The following is a 16,607-nucleotide window of genomic DNA, read 5'->3' on the forward strand; positions in this document are numbered from 1 at the left end:
TATGTTGTCTGTCTTTTAATTCCTTTTCATGTATAATGATGTAATAGGGATGGGGGGATAAAATAACAGTTTTATAAAACTTATTTTATATCTAGAAACTAAATGTACCTTACAGACAAATATCAGTACTGGAGAAAAGTTAAGAGTAATTCAAATTGCATGATAAAAATTCAGTGCACATCTGATAATTTAGCAAAATAATGTTAAAAAAATTTATTTTAGAAAAAACTAATAAAAACAGATACTTTATGAGAAACCACAATGCCAGTACCTGATCTGATACAGGACTTTAAACTCAGATACATAGAACCTGCTGACCTCTATACATTATTGGCTTATTTTCAACTTTCAAATGATTCTCTATCATTGGTAATCATCCAGAGAGTATTTCTTTGCCATACTGCACAGTCCTGTAAATGAAAACTATTAGATATGATCCTTTGGGAATAAAATTAAAATATGTCATTTAAGCTTGGTTTCTAAAAATTTATGTATAGCAAGCCTTTTATTGAAATTTTATGCACCTATACTTGAAAGAGCACATAAAAAAATGTATATATAACATTCATTTCTTTGCTTTTACACATTTAAAACAGTGGAAACTGAAATTAAAAATTTAAGTTGACCTGACAGCATCATATGAAGTCAAACACTGACTTCTATAACTGGAGGAATTAAAGCAACTTTGAAGACAAAAAGTGAATACAGAGACACAATTTTTACATTATTTTAATAATTGCACTGATATATAAACTCACAACTTTACTGTTAATCATGATTCAGGCTGAATATTGATCCATCACAAACATAGCTTGTCTCCAGTGTTAAGCATCCCAGTTACTGTTCTCTGAAGTACAATTAAGATGTTGCACTTATTAGTAACTTCTTTAACTTAATATTAATTACTACACCCTTAACTTTTGTTTTTAGTGTATATTATAACCAAATAACATTAAAAAGCATCTATTGATTTAAAAACGATGCAGTCATTTATTTTCATTAACAGCTTGTCCAAGAAAGAAAGAAATCAACAACATCAAAAAGTCTAAATTTGGGAAAGTTTGGTAGAATGAGAAGTGCCTCAACAAATACTAAAGGTGAGTGCATATTATATACACTCTATGCAGTTGAACCTCCCAAATTTGGAAACCTCAAGAACCTGATCCTTGCTGGATCTTAGAAGTTTCTTGATTTTGGATGGTCATGTTATCGTCATAAAAAAGCAAAATATACTGTTAAGATTATTACTATATTCAATACCACTCTTACACCATGTGAAATTAATAAATTATATTATTAATTTCATGTGGTGTAAGTGGTACTGAATATAGTAATAATCTTAATGGAAAACAACCACGTAATGTCCTTCCATAAATATATTAAAAAATACTGTATTTCTACACTTAATGCAATACAGAAAGCATTTTTCACTTTTTTATATAGTCCTTCCCACATGAGATACCCTGTAGAAGTGTAGTCTTTTTTTTTTTGGAAAGAAAGGTTACATATACATATATTTGGATTTCAGGAAAGCTTTTGACACTGTTGCGCATGGAAGACTATTGTACAAATTGGAGCAGAATGATATTAAGGGTAAGTTGCTACAATGGATAAAAGGATGGTTGAGTGGGAGAAGACAGAGGGTGGTAATTAATGGGTGCTGCTCTTCGTGGACTAATGTTATTAGTGGAGTCCCACAGGGTTCGGTGTTAGGTCCACTGTTGTTTTGTATATTTATAAATGATATTGATGAAGGTATATCAGGCTTAGTGTCGAAGTTTGCAGATGATACAAAGGTTGGCAAGGTTGTCAATGACAGTAATGGCAGTGTGCTACTGCAACAGGATCTAGATAATTTGGGCAGATGGGCTAAGAAGTGGTAACTGAAGTTTAATCTTGACAAATGCAAAGTACTGCATATGGGTAGAAGTAACCCCAGAGAAACCTGCTAACTGTGTGGTAATACACTTAAGGTGGTAGAAAATGAAAAAGACCTGGGAGTAATTGTGCAGTCAGATATGAAGTTTTCTGAGCAATGCAGACAGGCTGCCAGGGCAGGTCATGGGGTTTTGTCAATGATATATAGGAATTTTGCTAGTAGGGAGAAGGAGGTGATTGTCCCTCTGTATAAGGCAATGGTCAAACCGCGCCTTGAGTACTGCGTACAGGTCTGGAGGCTTCATTTTAGGAAGGATGTAGATTTGCTTGAGCGTGTACAGAGAAGGGCAATAAGATTGGTGAGGGGAATGAAGGGATCCTCTTACCAAGAGAGGATTAAGTTCTGCAAATTGCAGTGGCTGGAGACTAGGCACCTGTGCAGTGATCTGACTGAGGTGTATAAGGCCTTGAATGGGTTGAGCATGCTGAATTCTGATGGGATCCTTCCACTTGTTCAGATTACGAACCTAAGGGGTCATAAATTCAAATTAAGAAAAGACAGATGTGGAATAGATGTGCGGAAATTTGCCTTTAGCCAGCAGGTGGTTGGTTAATTGCTGGAACAAACTTCCATCTGTCGTTATGGAAGTTGATAGGTTAAATAAATTTAAGGCGGAACTGAACAGGCATTTGGAGGGAATGGTGTGATTTTTTTTTTTGGCTGATGCTGCATAAGCTCATACACTTGCTTTCTTGCATCACATGCCACTACTACTACTACTACACCATAAAAAAAAAAAAAAAAAAAAGGTAAAGTGCAGCCATTATCAACCCACTTGCAGGATGGAAGCCTCCTCAACAATTCATGCTGAAGGAAATGGACCATAATCTGCCATGCTAGTCCAGTGCGGGTTGGCAGATTGACCATATTCAGCAGTCAGGGGCTTGAACCCCAGTCTACTCAAAGAGTGTGTGCTACTGCACTCCTGCTCCTGACCACTCAGCTTCGGAGGCCGCTTACTATACCATATTACAGTATATTTTTTAAGGGTAAATACCCTTCATACAATTGCTTCAAAAAAGTCCCAGAGCTGAGCATCTTTAAGAATACAATCATTTCCACAATTTTTTATCAAAGGTAGAGATGAAACTACAAAGTCGGGCTCTTCCCACACAAAATACCAAGCTTCTTTCTTTCCATGGTCTAACAACAATATCAAACCCAACCATCAGGGCCCACTGATCATTTGCACTCCCCACAGTGGTAGATCTGCTGGTACAGTAGTTGCAGGGTGGAAAAATAGTATTAATATTAGTAATGGCCACATGGTGCAAGGAAGCATATGGCTTATGCAGCACTAGCCTAAAAAAAAATAATAATAATAAAATAACAAAAAAAAATAATAAGAATAAAAACAAATTAATAAATAATAATAAGGAAAAAAATAAGAAGAAAATTAAAAAAAAAAGATAAGAAAATTAAAAAAAAAGATAAGAAGAAAATTAAAAAAAAAAAATAAGAAGAAGAAAATTTTTAAAAAAATAAACAAACAAATAAAAATAATAATAATGATGATTAATAAGAGAAAAGGAAATGGACAACTTATGCATTTCCCTCCTCCCTTAGGTAATAATCGAGCTGACCTTTGAATTTCACCAAACTGTCAGCCTCTATTACCCATGTAGGTAACTTATTCCAGTAATTTATAACTCGCTGGCTAAAATAAAACTTCCTGCAATCCAGTCTAAACAACTCCCCACCGTAACTTGAAATTATGGCCCCTTGTTCTTGAATCATTTATAACCGTGAAAATTTCATCCTTATTCATTTTGCTTATGCCTCTCAGAGCCTTAAACACCCCCAATCAAGTCTTCTCTAAGGTGCCTAGTTTCCAAGCTCTGCAAGCCGCATATTCAAAGTCTTTCCTCATATGGACGCCCTTTTACCGATCTCGCTAGGCAAGTTACCCATCTTTGGTCCCTTTCAAGAAGGACAAATGGGCATGCCAGGGTTGCCTTGGTGACTGGTCAACATTTTCTACCATGATGTTAAGCTCTCTGGGCAGCTCTTGAACACCAAATATGAATACCAAAGAGACAAGTTGGCAATCTGATGGGTGTTAGCTTTTCCCATTGTGGCTCAAAAATGGATGTCTGTGTAGAGAGGTCTGGCAGGGATTTCAGTTTAAAAGTATAGTTCAGCAACAGTTGCTTTCATCAAAGTGACAGAAATGGCTCAGTTGCTTTGGCATATAAACTCTGGACAGGGGATGTTCTAAATGCTCCAGTAGCAATGTGGATGGCTTGAAATAGTGAATCTAGCCATCACAGTATGCTGTTTCTAGCAGAAGCATATACTTGGGTTTGTTGTTTGTTATTTGGTTTTAGGAGCATTAGCAACTAAGGCCATATTGCTCCTGGAATATGCGGTAGTTATTCCCTGACCTTTTCGCATTCTCCATATTTGGTGGTGACAGGCTCGAACCCCGGTCTAATCAAGAAGCGTGTGCTACGCACTGCTGCTCCTTCCCACCTGGCTATGGAGGCGCCCATATATACTTGGGACTCAATCTAATTTAGATTGGACAAGGCTATGATAGAGACAGAGTAAAATCTAGCAGTCTGCTCCCCAATTACTGGATGAGATGGCACATAAGAGGTTTAGTCCCCTTGTGTATTTTGTCCACAGTTGATGAATATGTGGTAGAAATGTAAATTTATTATCAAATATGAGTCCCAAGAATTTTGTCTCGAGTGCTACTGGAATGATGTTTTGCCCAAGCTTTAGTTCACGTGGTCAACGGTATGCTGCAATTGCCTTTCGATGACCCACGTGTTGCATGCTGTGAAAAGATGCTAAAAGTCATCAACAAAGAGAATACTGTTTATGGTTGGAGGAAGTTGTTCAGTAATAGAAATAACTTGGATAGCAAAGAAAAAAAAAAGAAAAGAAAGCCAACCGGGCTAGCCGGGTGGGTAAAGTGCCTGCCTGGCAACCCAAAAGTCGCGGGTTCAAATCCCGCCTCGGGCCTGGATCAGAGTAGAAAATGCAAAAAACCTTGGGAGGTGCAATATGGCCACAGAAGCCGATGCACCAACAACAACAAAAAAAAAAAAAAAAAAAAAAGATAGCAAAAAAGTGTAACACTTTTTAAAACAAACCCTTGGAGAACTCCCTCCTCTTGGCAAAAAGGTCAAGAGAGAGACTGAGGATCCCACGCAAACTTGGAATGAGAGATTTAGCAAAATTTTTTATAGAAAGGGCTTGATGACTCCTAAGACCAAAATTATAGATATCTTTTAAAACATTTGCAATCTATTAACCTGTTCCTTTGGAAGCCACACCGTATTCTTGAAAAGGAGGTTATTTGCTTCTAAATACACATGATGTGGGAATTGACCATCCTTTACAGGATCTTGCATAAGCAGCTTGTCAGAGCAATTGGGTAATAGTTGTTCGAAATTTTTGGATCCTTTCCTGGCTTTGCGAAGGCAAGCATGATTGCCTAATGCCAGGAGTCCAGAAATTTATCTTCTAGACAGATTCTGTTGATCTTGATCTAGCTAGATCAACAGAATCTGTCTAGACAGAGCAGCTGATCCATAGATTCAGATGGTAGATGTTTAATCATCTCATAATGGAAATCATCTGACCCAAAGGCATTTGCCTGGGATATAGACAGTGCTGCTTTCATTTCCCATTCTGCGATAATTTACTTATACTCTCACAATTATTTGAAGACAATTTCAAATGCAAACACTTTAGCAAACGTCTCCTCTAGATTGCAATTGCACATCCCTTATGCTCTAGGATCAGTGAAGAGTGTGATATGTGACCTTGCCCTTCATTTTCGGTACATTTTCCCTGTCAAGCTTAGGTGTCATCTGGGTGATGGATGATGTGAAGCAGATCCAAGATTCCTTCAGACCCTGACGTTAACGTGATGTGCTTTGGCACATGCGCATTCCACCATGTTGGGGGTTTCAGGTACGGATGGCAGTCATCGTGAAACAGGTGGGTATATGGGATGTGTTAAAGTAACTAAGAATAAGAATAGGTGCATATATACTTGCATTTTTACCAATGCAAAAAGTATAGTAAATAAATTTTATGAATTTAAAGTTTTGGTCAAGACATCAAAGGCGGATATTGTTGGGATATCAGAGACGTGGTGTCACACAGATATAAGGAATGCCGAACTGGAATTTGGGGAGTACAATGTGTACAGAAAGGATAGACAGGATAGGAAGGGAGGAGGTGTTATGCTGTTAATAAAGAAAAACATAAAATCAAAAGAAGTGCATCCAGTTGATATAGATGAACAGTGCACTGTTGAGTCAGTTTGGTGTGACATAAGCATTGGGAGATCAAAATTGAGAGTAGGAGTGTGTTATAGGCCTAATGACTTGAATGAGTACAATGAACAATTGTACAGAGAAATAGAGTGGACTAGTAAATCGGAATGTCTTATAATGGGGGATTTTAACTTCCCAGATATTGACTGGAACTTGTGGGTTGGGCACTCACACTAGTCAGACTTTTGTGGGTTTATTGGATGATTGTTTTCTGCAGCAGCATGTTCGAGAGGCAACCAGAGAAAGTAATACTCTTGATCTGGTTATCAGCAGTGATCATTCATGTATTAAGAATTTGCAGATAAAGGAACTACTAGGTGGCAGTGATCACAGTGTACTGACGTGGGATTTACTTAAATATTTAATTGCCATCAGGGGTAAAGGAAAGGGTTTTTGCTTCCGTAAAGGCGAGTACAGTGGCCTCCGACAGTTTTTAAATTGTGTACAGTGGGATCAACTGACGATGTTACCAACAGTAAATTCTAAGTGGGAAGCATACAAGGAATTAATCGTGGAAGCTACTAAAAGTTTCATACCTATTAAGAAATATGTTCAAGGTTTAGGCCTAAATGGTTGTCAAATGAACTAATGAGACTCGTAACAGAGAAGGAAACTGCATGGGATGCATATAAATTATCAAGCAATTCAGAAGCCTACGGCAGATATAAGCTAGTCTGTAATCAGGTCACAAAGGAGGTTAGGCAAGCGAAAGTAGATTACCAGAAATCTTTGGCAAAAGATGCTAAGAAAAACAGCAAGGATTTCTTTACTTATATAAACTCTAAAAGGAAGGGGATGAATCTGATTGGTCCACTTGACATCGATGGTTCGACTGTTGATGATCTTGCTCAGATAGCAAACAAACTGAATGAGTATTTTGCATCTACTATCACACGTGAGGAATTATTAAGGTTTGAAAATGGCAGAAGGTTATCAAATTGTACCAAGATACTTAATGATTTTGTAATAACTGAGAGCAAAGTGGAAGAGAAATTGTTGAAATTAAACGTAAGAAAAGCACCTGGGGTGGATCGGATCTATCCAGTTATATTAAAGGAGGTGGCAAAGCAACTAAGCAAACCCTTAGCCATAATTATGAGAGCATCCTTGGACTGAGGGGAGGTTCCCACGGACTGGAGATGTGCAAATGCATCCCCAATTCACAAAGGGGGATCGAAGGGTGACACGAGTAATTACAGACCAGTTAGTTTAACTTCTGTTCTGGGTAAAATAATGGAGTCGCTGGTTAAAGATGCATTGCAGGATCATCTAGACAAGACTGCAGCAATAATTCAGACACAGCATGGGTTTGTTAAGGGAAAGTCTTGTCTGACAAATTTGATAGGATATTATGATGTGGTTACAAAGGAACTGGATGCAAAAAATAATTTTGATATCATATATTTGGATTTCAGGAAAGCTTTTGACACTGTTGCGCATGGAAGACTATTGTACAAATTGGAGCAGAATTGTATTAAGGGTAAGTTGCTACAATGGATAAAAGGATGGTTAAGTGCGAGAAGACAGAGGGTGGTAATCAATGGGTGCTGCTCTTCTTGGACTAATGTTATTAGTGGAGTCACACAGGGTTCGGTGTTAGGTCCACTGTTGTTTTGTATATTTATCAATGATATTGATGAAGGTATATCAGGCTTAATGTCGAAGTTTGCAGATGATACAAAGGTTGGCAGGGTTGTTAATGACAGTAATGGCAGTGTGCTACTGCAACAGGATCTAGATAATTTGGGCAGATGGGCTAAGAAGTGGCAACTGAAGTTTAACCTTGACAAATGCAGAGTACTGCATATGGGTAGAAGTAACCCCAGAGAAACGTACCAACTGTGTGGTACTACACTTAAGGTGGTAGAAAATGAAAAAGACCTGGGAGTAATTGTGCAGTCAGATATGAAGTTTTCTGAGCAATGCAGACAGGCTGCCAGGGCAGGTCATGGGGTTTTGTCAATGATATATAGGAATTTTGCTAGCAGGGAAAAGGAGGTGATTATCCCTCTGTATAAGGCAATGGTCAGGCCACGCCTTGAGTACTGCATACAGGTCTGAAGGCCTCATTTTAGGAAGGATGTAGATTTACTTGAGCGTGTACAGAGAAGGGCAACAAGATTGGTGAGGGGAATGAAGGGATCCTCTTATCAAGAGAGTAGTAGTAGTAGTGGCACATGATGCAAGAAAGCAAGTGTAGGAGCTTATGCAGCATCAGCCAAAAAAAAAAAAAAAAAAATCACACCATTCCCTCCAAATGCCTGTCCAGTTCCTCCTTAAATTTATTTAACCTATCAACTTCCACAATGACAGATGGAAGTTTGTTCCAGCAATTAACCACCTGCTGGCTAAAGGCAAATTTCCGCACATCTATTCTACATCTGTCCTTTCTTAATTTGAACTTATGTCCCCGTAGGTTCATAATCTGAACAAGTGGAAGGATCCCATCAGAATTCAGCGTGCCCAACCCATTCAAGGCCTTATAGACCTCAATCAGATCACCGCGCAGGTGCCTAGTCTCCAGCCACTGCAATTTGCAGAACTTAAGCCTCTCTTGGTAAGAGAATCCCTTCATTCCCCTCACCAATCGTGTTGCTCTTCTCTGTACACGCTCAAGTTCTGCAAATTGCAGTGGCTGGAGACTAGGCACCTGCGCGGTGATCTGATTGAGGTGTATAAGGCCTTGAATGGGTTTAGCACGCTGAATTCTGATGGGATCCTTCCACTTGTTCAGATTACGAACCTACGGGGGCATAAATTCAAATTATAAAAGAACAGATGTAGAATAGATGTGCGGAAATTTGCCTTTAGCCAGCGGGTGGTTAATTGCTGGAACAAACTTCCATCTGTCGTTGTGGAAGTTGATAGGTTGAATAAATTTAAGGAGGAACTGGACAGGCATTTGGAGGGAATGGTGTGATTTTTTTTTTTTGGCTGATGCTGCATAAGCTCATACATTTGCTTTCTTCCATAGATTCTATCCACCCCAGGTGACTTTCTTATGTTTAACTTCAACAATTTCTCCTTCACTTTGCTCATAGTTATTACAAAATCATTAAGCACCCTGCTACAATTTGATAACCTTCTGCCATTTTCAAACCTTAATAACTCCTCATGTGTGAATGTAGATGCAAAATACTCATTCAGTTTGTTTGCTATCTGAGCAGGATCATCAACAGCCAAACCATCGATATCAAGTGGACCAATCAGATTCATCCCCTTCCTTTTAGAGTTTATATAAGTAAAGAAATCCTTGCTGTTTTTCTTAGCATCTTTTGCCAAAGATTTCTCGTAATCTGCCTTCGCCTGCCTAACCTCCTTTGTGACCAGATTACAGACTAGCTTATATCTGCCATAGGCTTCTGAGTCCCTTGATAATTTATATGCATCCTATGCATTTTTCTTGTCTGTCACGAGTCTCATTAGTTCATTTTATAACCATTTAGGCCTAAACCTTGAACAATATTTCTTAATAGGTATGAAACTTTTAGTAGCATCCACGATTAATTCCTTGAATGCTTCCCACTTAGAATTTACTGTTGGTAACATCGTCAGTTGATCCCACTGTACAGAATTTAAAAACTGTCTGAGACCACTGTACTCACCTTTACGGAAGCAAAAACCCTTTCCTTTACCCCTGATGGCAATTAAATATTTAAGTAAATCCCACATCAGTACACTGTGATCACTGCCACCTAGTGGTTCCTTTATCTGCAAATTCTTAATACAAGAATGATCACTGCCGATAACAAGATAAAGAGTATTACCCTCTCTGGTTGCCTCTCGAACATGCTGCTGCAAAAAACAATCATCCAATAAATCCACAAAAGTCTTACTAGTGTGTGAATGACCAACCCACAAGTTCCACTCAATATCTGGGAAGTTAAAATTCCCCGTTATAAGACATTCTGATTTACTAGCTCACTCTATTTCTCTGTACAATTGTTCATTGTACTCATTCGAGTCATTAGGCCTATAACACACTCCTACTCTTATTTTTGCTTTCACAGTGCTTATGTCACACCAGACTGACTCAACAGTGCACTGTTCATCTATATCAACTGGATGCACTTCTTTTAATTTTATGTTTTTCTTAATTAACAGCATAACACCTCCTCCCTTCCTATCCTGTCTATCCTTTCTGTACACATTGTACTCCCCAAATTTCAATTCTGCATTCCTTATATCTGTGTGATACCATGTCTCTGCTATCCCAACCTTTGATGTCGTGACCAACACTTCAAATTCATCAAATTTATTTACTATACTTCTAGCATTGGTATACATGCAAGTATACATGTACCTATCCTTATTATTAGTTACCCAACACATCCCATATATCCACCTGTTTCACGATGACTGCCATCAGTCCCTGAATCCCCCAGCACCCCTCGCTCCTTATTCTAATAGAAGTTGTGCAAGAATCACCTTCACCTCTGCCTGTGGCTATTTTGAACCTTTTAGTCTGTGAATCCCCCCAAGCTAGCAGTTTTCGTACCCACCTAACACTGCCTCGATAGCTTCAGCAAATATTCTTGCACCCTTTCTATTTAAGTGTATCCCATCCCTGTAGAAGCAGTCTCTCCTGTTAACGCGCACAGACTATGCTGAAAAAAATTTTACCCCTTGAGCTTTGCACATTCCCTCCTGGGCCAAATTGATTGACAAGGCTCTTATCATGTATTCCCTCCTGTTGTGTCCGGGCAGAATTGCAGACACTTTCAAATTTAACAGTGACTCTCGACTTTTTGACAATATTGACCTGTACTTGTTGAGTAAATCTGCAGATCTCCTACTCTTAATATCATTGGTGCCAACGTATACAACAATATCACCTTTTTTGCCCTTAAAAGATGATATTTGCTTTACGTTATCAACTTTTGTCCCTGGCAGGCATACCCTGGCCCTGTTCCACCTATCCTTTTTACACATTTTATTTCCCGTCTCCCTGACTATAGAGTCACCAACAATAACTAGTTACTTTGAGACCAGCGCATTCTGCCTTGGAGATTGCCGCTCTGTTGCCTGATGATGTGAAAGTAGGCTTTCCAAAAACAATTTATTATATGTAGAATGCAGCCAAAATCTAGAGCAACATGAAGATTATTTTCCAAGAGACATTCTCAGAGGCTGCAAATATCACAATTGCATATTCAGGCGGCAACTAGAGGGAGTAATACTCTTCATCTGATTATCAGTAGTCATTCTTCATGTATTAAGAATCTATAGATAAAGGAACCACTAGGTGGCACTGATAACAGCGTGCTGATGTGGGATTTACTCAAAGAGGTAACTACCATCAGGGGTAAAGGGAAGGGTTTTTGCTTTCGTAAAGATGATTATGGTGGTCTGACACAGTTTTTAAATTCTATACAGTGTGAGACCAACTGATGATGTTAGCAACAGCAAATTCTAAATGGGAAGCATTCAAAGAATTAATCTTGTAATGGTATGAAAAGCCCTACTAGGCTTTTCATACCAACTAAGAAATATTGTTCAAGGTTTAGGCCTAAATGGATGCCAGATGAACTAATGAGACGTGGCAGAGAAGAAAAATGCATAGGATACATATAAATTATTTGGTGGCACAGAAGCCTATGACAGATATAAGCAGGTCTGTAACCAAGTCACAAAGGAAGTTAGGTGAGAAATGAGAAAATGAGAAATGTGAAATGATTTCTCATTTCACAAATGAGAAATCTTTGGCAAACAAAAACAGCAAAGAATTCTTTATTTATGTTAACTCTAGAAGGAAGGGGATGAATCAGATTGATTGGACCACTGGATATCGATGGTTCAACTGTTGATGATCCTGCTTTCCTGAAATCCGTATACTTGGATTTCAGGAAAGCTTTTGACAGGTAGATAAACTGAATGAATATTTTGTCTATGTAAATGTAAATCTACATTTACATATGAGGAGTTATTCAGGGAGTGGAATGCCAGAAGCATATTAAACTCTGGCAGTGAGCTAAATGATTTTGTAATAACTGAGAGCAAAGTGGAGCAGAAACTGTTGAAGATAAACATAAGAAAGGCACCTAAGGTGGATGGGATCTATCCATTTATATTAAAGGAAGTAAGCAAACCCTTAGCCATAATTATGAGAGCTTCCTTGGACTCAGGGGTGGTCCTCATGGACTGGAGATGTGCAAATGTGACCCAAATTCACAAAGGAGGATCAAAGGGTGACACATGTAATTACAGACCTGATAGTTTAACTTCTGTTCCTGGCAAATTAATGGAGGCACTGGTCAAAGAAGCACCGCAGGATCATCTAGACAAGACTTCAGTTATAGTTCAGACACATCATGGGTTTGTTAGGAGGAAGTCTTGTCTGACCAATTTGATTGGATACTGTGATGTGGTTACAAAGGAACTAGATGAAAAAAATAATTTTGATATCATATACAGTACTTGGATTTCAGAAAAGCTTTTGACACTGTTGTGCATGGAAGATTACTGTATAGATTGGAGCAGAATGGTATTAAGGGTAAGTTGCTTCAGTGTATAAAAGGGTGGTTGAGTGGGAGAAGACAGAGTGGTAATCAATGGATGCTGCTCTTCGTGGGCTAATGTTATTAGTGGAGCCCCCCAGGGTTCAGTGTTGGGTCCATTGTTGTTTTCTGTATTTATTAATGATATTGATGAAGGTATATCAGGCTTAATGTCTAAGTTTGTCGACGATACGAAGGTTGGCAAGGTTGTCAATGACCCTAATGACAGTACGCTGCTGCAACAGGATCTAGAAAAGTTGAGCAGATGGGTTGAGAGGTGGGAACTGATATTTAACATTAACAAATGTAAAGTACTGCATATGGATAGCAGTAACCCTAGAGTAACATATCAACTGTGTAGTACTACACTCAGGGTGGCAGAGAATGAAAAGGACCTGTTGTAATTGTGCAGTGAGATATGAAGTTTTCTGGTGTCTTGTCAATGATATATACAGGAATTTTTCCAGCAGGGATAAGGAGGTGATTATTCCCTTGTGTAAGGCAGTGGTCAGGCCACACCTTGAGTACTGGTATACTGATCTGCAGGCCTCATTTTAGGAAGGATGTAGAGCTGCTGGAACGAGTACAGAGAAGGAAAACAAGATTAGTGAATGGAACAAAGGGTTGCTCTTATGAAAATATGCTTAAATTTTGCAAATTGCAGTAGCTGGAGGCTAGGATCCTGCAAGGTGATCTGATTGAGGTGTATAAGGCCTTGAATGGTTTGAGCAGGATCAATGCTGATGGGATTCTTCCTCTTTCCCAGGTTAATCACCTGAGGGGACATAAATTCAAATCGAGGAAAGACAGTTGTAGAATAGAATTGCGGAAATTTGCCTTTAGCCAGCGTGTGGTTGATTTCTGTAACAAACATCCATCTGTCGTAGAAGTGGACAGCTTAAATATATTCAAAGCAGAACTAGACAAACACTTGGAGCGAATGGATAGGTAAAATGGTAAAGGTTTGTTTTGTTGTTTTTTTTTGACTGATGCTCTATAAGCTTGCCTTCTTGCATCATATACCTCTACTAATGCTAATGTCTTGCATGAATTGTCTTATGCTAACTGGAAATGTGATGCATAAAAATAAGTATACAAATGTGTATCAAATTTGCAACATATTCATGAAGAAGATGTAGCTTTCTTCCTATCATATCCAGCTAGCAGTGTCCAGGAAACTTCTTCCACATTTGGGATCAAGCATACATAGATTTGGTGGATCCTTTGAAAGAACAAACTGCATCCCTACAATTGTTTTTACAAGGTTTGCATGAAGGTGGTGATGATACAAAACACTTGGGAGTTTGTAATTTTCTGTAACCAAAATGTAAGAATATCCCTGTTATCTCAGAAATATCCTGTAGACTGGCAAAGCTACCTTCACTTGTGATGGCTTCACCAACAGACACAATTCCTACTACTGGGCTACTATACATCAAAACCCACACGGTTGCAGAAATACTTACCATCATGTGAAATGGTCTGTCAGCATGTGGTGGGGCATATGGGGTGACAAATTTGTTACACAGTTTCTTTTGACAGCATACTGCCTGGGGCGAAATATTATGAATTACTTGGCATTAATGTATTTGACTGGTTAAAAAGTTCCATAAACATCAAAGTCTGACAATGTCTTTGAGTCCAGCCACACAATGGCATCCCACTACACAAAATTGTAGCAGTACAACAATAGATATGATGAATATTTAAAAGCCAGTGTATAGAATATGATGGTGAAATGTCTTGGCTCCATATTTTCTCCCACTTTAATCTTTTTCTTTTGGGGTTTTGTTAAAGCAAAAGTGTACAAAACAGCCACTAACAATTCGAATGATTTCAAGTGGAGAATACATAATGCATGCACTGCAATTAACATGTTATTCTAAAGAATGCTTGTTCTAATTTATTACATAGGTTACAAGCTTGTATTTTGGCAGAGCCACATCAAATTTATAAATAATATTTAAAGCACATGTTGGCTCTCTTTTGAAATCACACCACCTAAAGTCTTGTAAAAACAATATAAAATGTTGTAAATTATTTGTGTGGTGTGTATTTGGTGTTTTGCTATGCAATTAAAATTATTTGAACTGCTGTTGTTATTATTTACACTGTTACCTTTCATTTTTGGAAATAACAGCAGCAGCCATACAATGTTGTTGAACATTACTGATGACTAATCTTTGCTACAAATGGCTAAAATCGCAAAGTTAAACATTGAAATATCGATTCCCATTTCATTTATCCTTTTTTTATTTCCTGATAATAAATTTATTATTGTGCATTTGTTTTATTCCATAATCTTCTACTGCAGGAAATTGTCATTTTCCGCTACAGAATTTATTTATTTTTTTAAAATAGTTGTTTTTGAATGTTATTTCTTTTGTTATTATTTGCAGTTATCTGTACAAGGTAAAACATGCCTATTGAAAAGCAACCATCACATACAACTGTTGCATTCATTTGTTATTTTATTCAAATAAAATCAGTTTACGTTCATTTCAGAAGTACACCGATAATGTTTTGAAGAATAATCCGAGGACAGGGAACAATGAGAAAAAAAGCATTTGATAACACAAAATTTAAATTTAGAAATCGTAAAATCTAATGGTAATACTTAGTCTAATTTAAATATATTTAGAAATCGTAAAATCTAATGGTAATACTTAGTCTAATTTAAATATCAAATTCAAAAGTTTCAGTCCAAATATGCTGTTTGTTATTTGGTTTTTTAGGAGCATTAGCAACTAAGGCCATATTGCTCCGGGATATGCGGTGATCATTCCCTGACCTTTCTGCATCCTCCGTATTTGGTGGTGATGGGCTCGAACCCCGGTCTAATCAAGAAGCGTGTGCTATGCACTGCTGCTCCTTCCCACCTGGCTACGGAGGCGCCAGTCCAAATATACCAAAAAAAAAGGTTAATATAACAAATAAGCTAAACCTAAAAATAAGTGAGATAGACCTCAGTGCATTTTAATTAAAACGCCCTGTATGTTTTAATAGCTTTCACTTTTGGGGTCACCAAGCATGCGCGCGCATGCGCACACACACACACACAAACAATATATTTTTTTTAAGATTTACTTCTGCCTGAATATTTTGGACTGCACAGAAAATTAATACAAAAAATCTCCTACTAAACTGATTCATTTTTTTCCTTCCATCCAGATTCAAAATCTCTCTCTCCAGTTGCATCTGATCAGCGTATGCGAAGTCTTAATGAACCAGTGTTACCTGTTAATGTTGAAGATTTACGAGTATCAACTCGTCAGGTTCACAGTGAAGGTGAAACCATTTCAGATGATGACAGTCGAGAAGATGCACCATCCACTGTTGCCAAATTGAAGAAATTCTCTTTGAGAACATTCCGCATGTGGAGGTGATGCCAATTCAAATATTCATTATATGACGATAATACACTTCAAAAGAGACAGAGTGCCAAAGTGAAACTGGAACCTCGTGACATCCAGTTTTTTTTTTTATTATTTTTTTTTTATAATTTTCACCTCTTTGAAATACTGGAACTTTCTTGTTGGGGAGAGCATTAAGTCCCAGCGTAATCGACAATCTGAGATTTTGGTCTCTGTACAGCATTCATGGATTTTGAAGTTCAGTATTTCACTATAGATGCACTCATGATAAATGTGATGCACACATAAAAGTGGTGAATAATCAGGATTTCTTAACTGTTTCCTCTTATTTTATTTTACAGTTCACCTTTAACAAATGTCGGAAAGATATTTTATTTTAATTAACAATATAGATAAATTAAAAATGGAGGCTGATGATTTCCCAAGTATAAGAAGAGATTATATAAAATGAACTAGTGCTGTAAATAAAAAAACAAATAGAATATCCCTCTCATCCACAAAC

General features: G+C 37.8%; 1 long non-coding RNA gene across 1 annotated transcript; it reads left to right on the forward strand.

Annotated features, from left to right (window-relative positions):
- Positions 1–1,013: 1,013 nt before the first annotated feature.
- On the forward strand, positions 1,014–16,168 carry LOC150089624 (uncharacterized). The gene is made up of 2 exons (XR_016546676.1): positions 1,014–1,097; positions 15,903–16,168. It is a non-coding gene; the product is annotated as an uncharacterized LOC150089624 (long non-coding RNA).
- The last annotated feature ends 439 nt before the right edge of the window (positions 16,169–16,607 follow it).

The sequence above is a fragment of the Mastigoproctus giganteus genome, chromosome 2 (assembly GCF_048544385.1).
Source record: "Mastigoproctus giganteus isolate SK-2022 chromosome 2, ASM4854438v1, whole genome shotgun sequence".
Classification (NCBI taxonomy): domain Eukaryota; kingdom Metazoa; phylum Arthropoda; class Arachnida; order Uropygi; family Thelyphonidae; genus Mastigoproctus; species Mastigoproctus giganteus.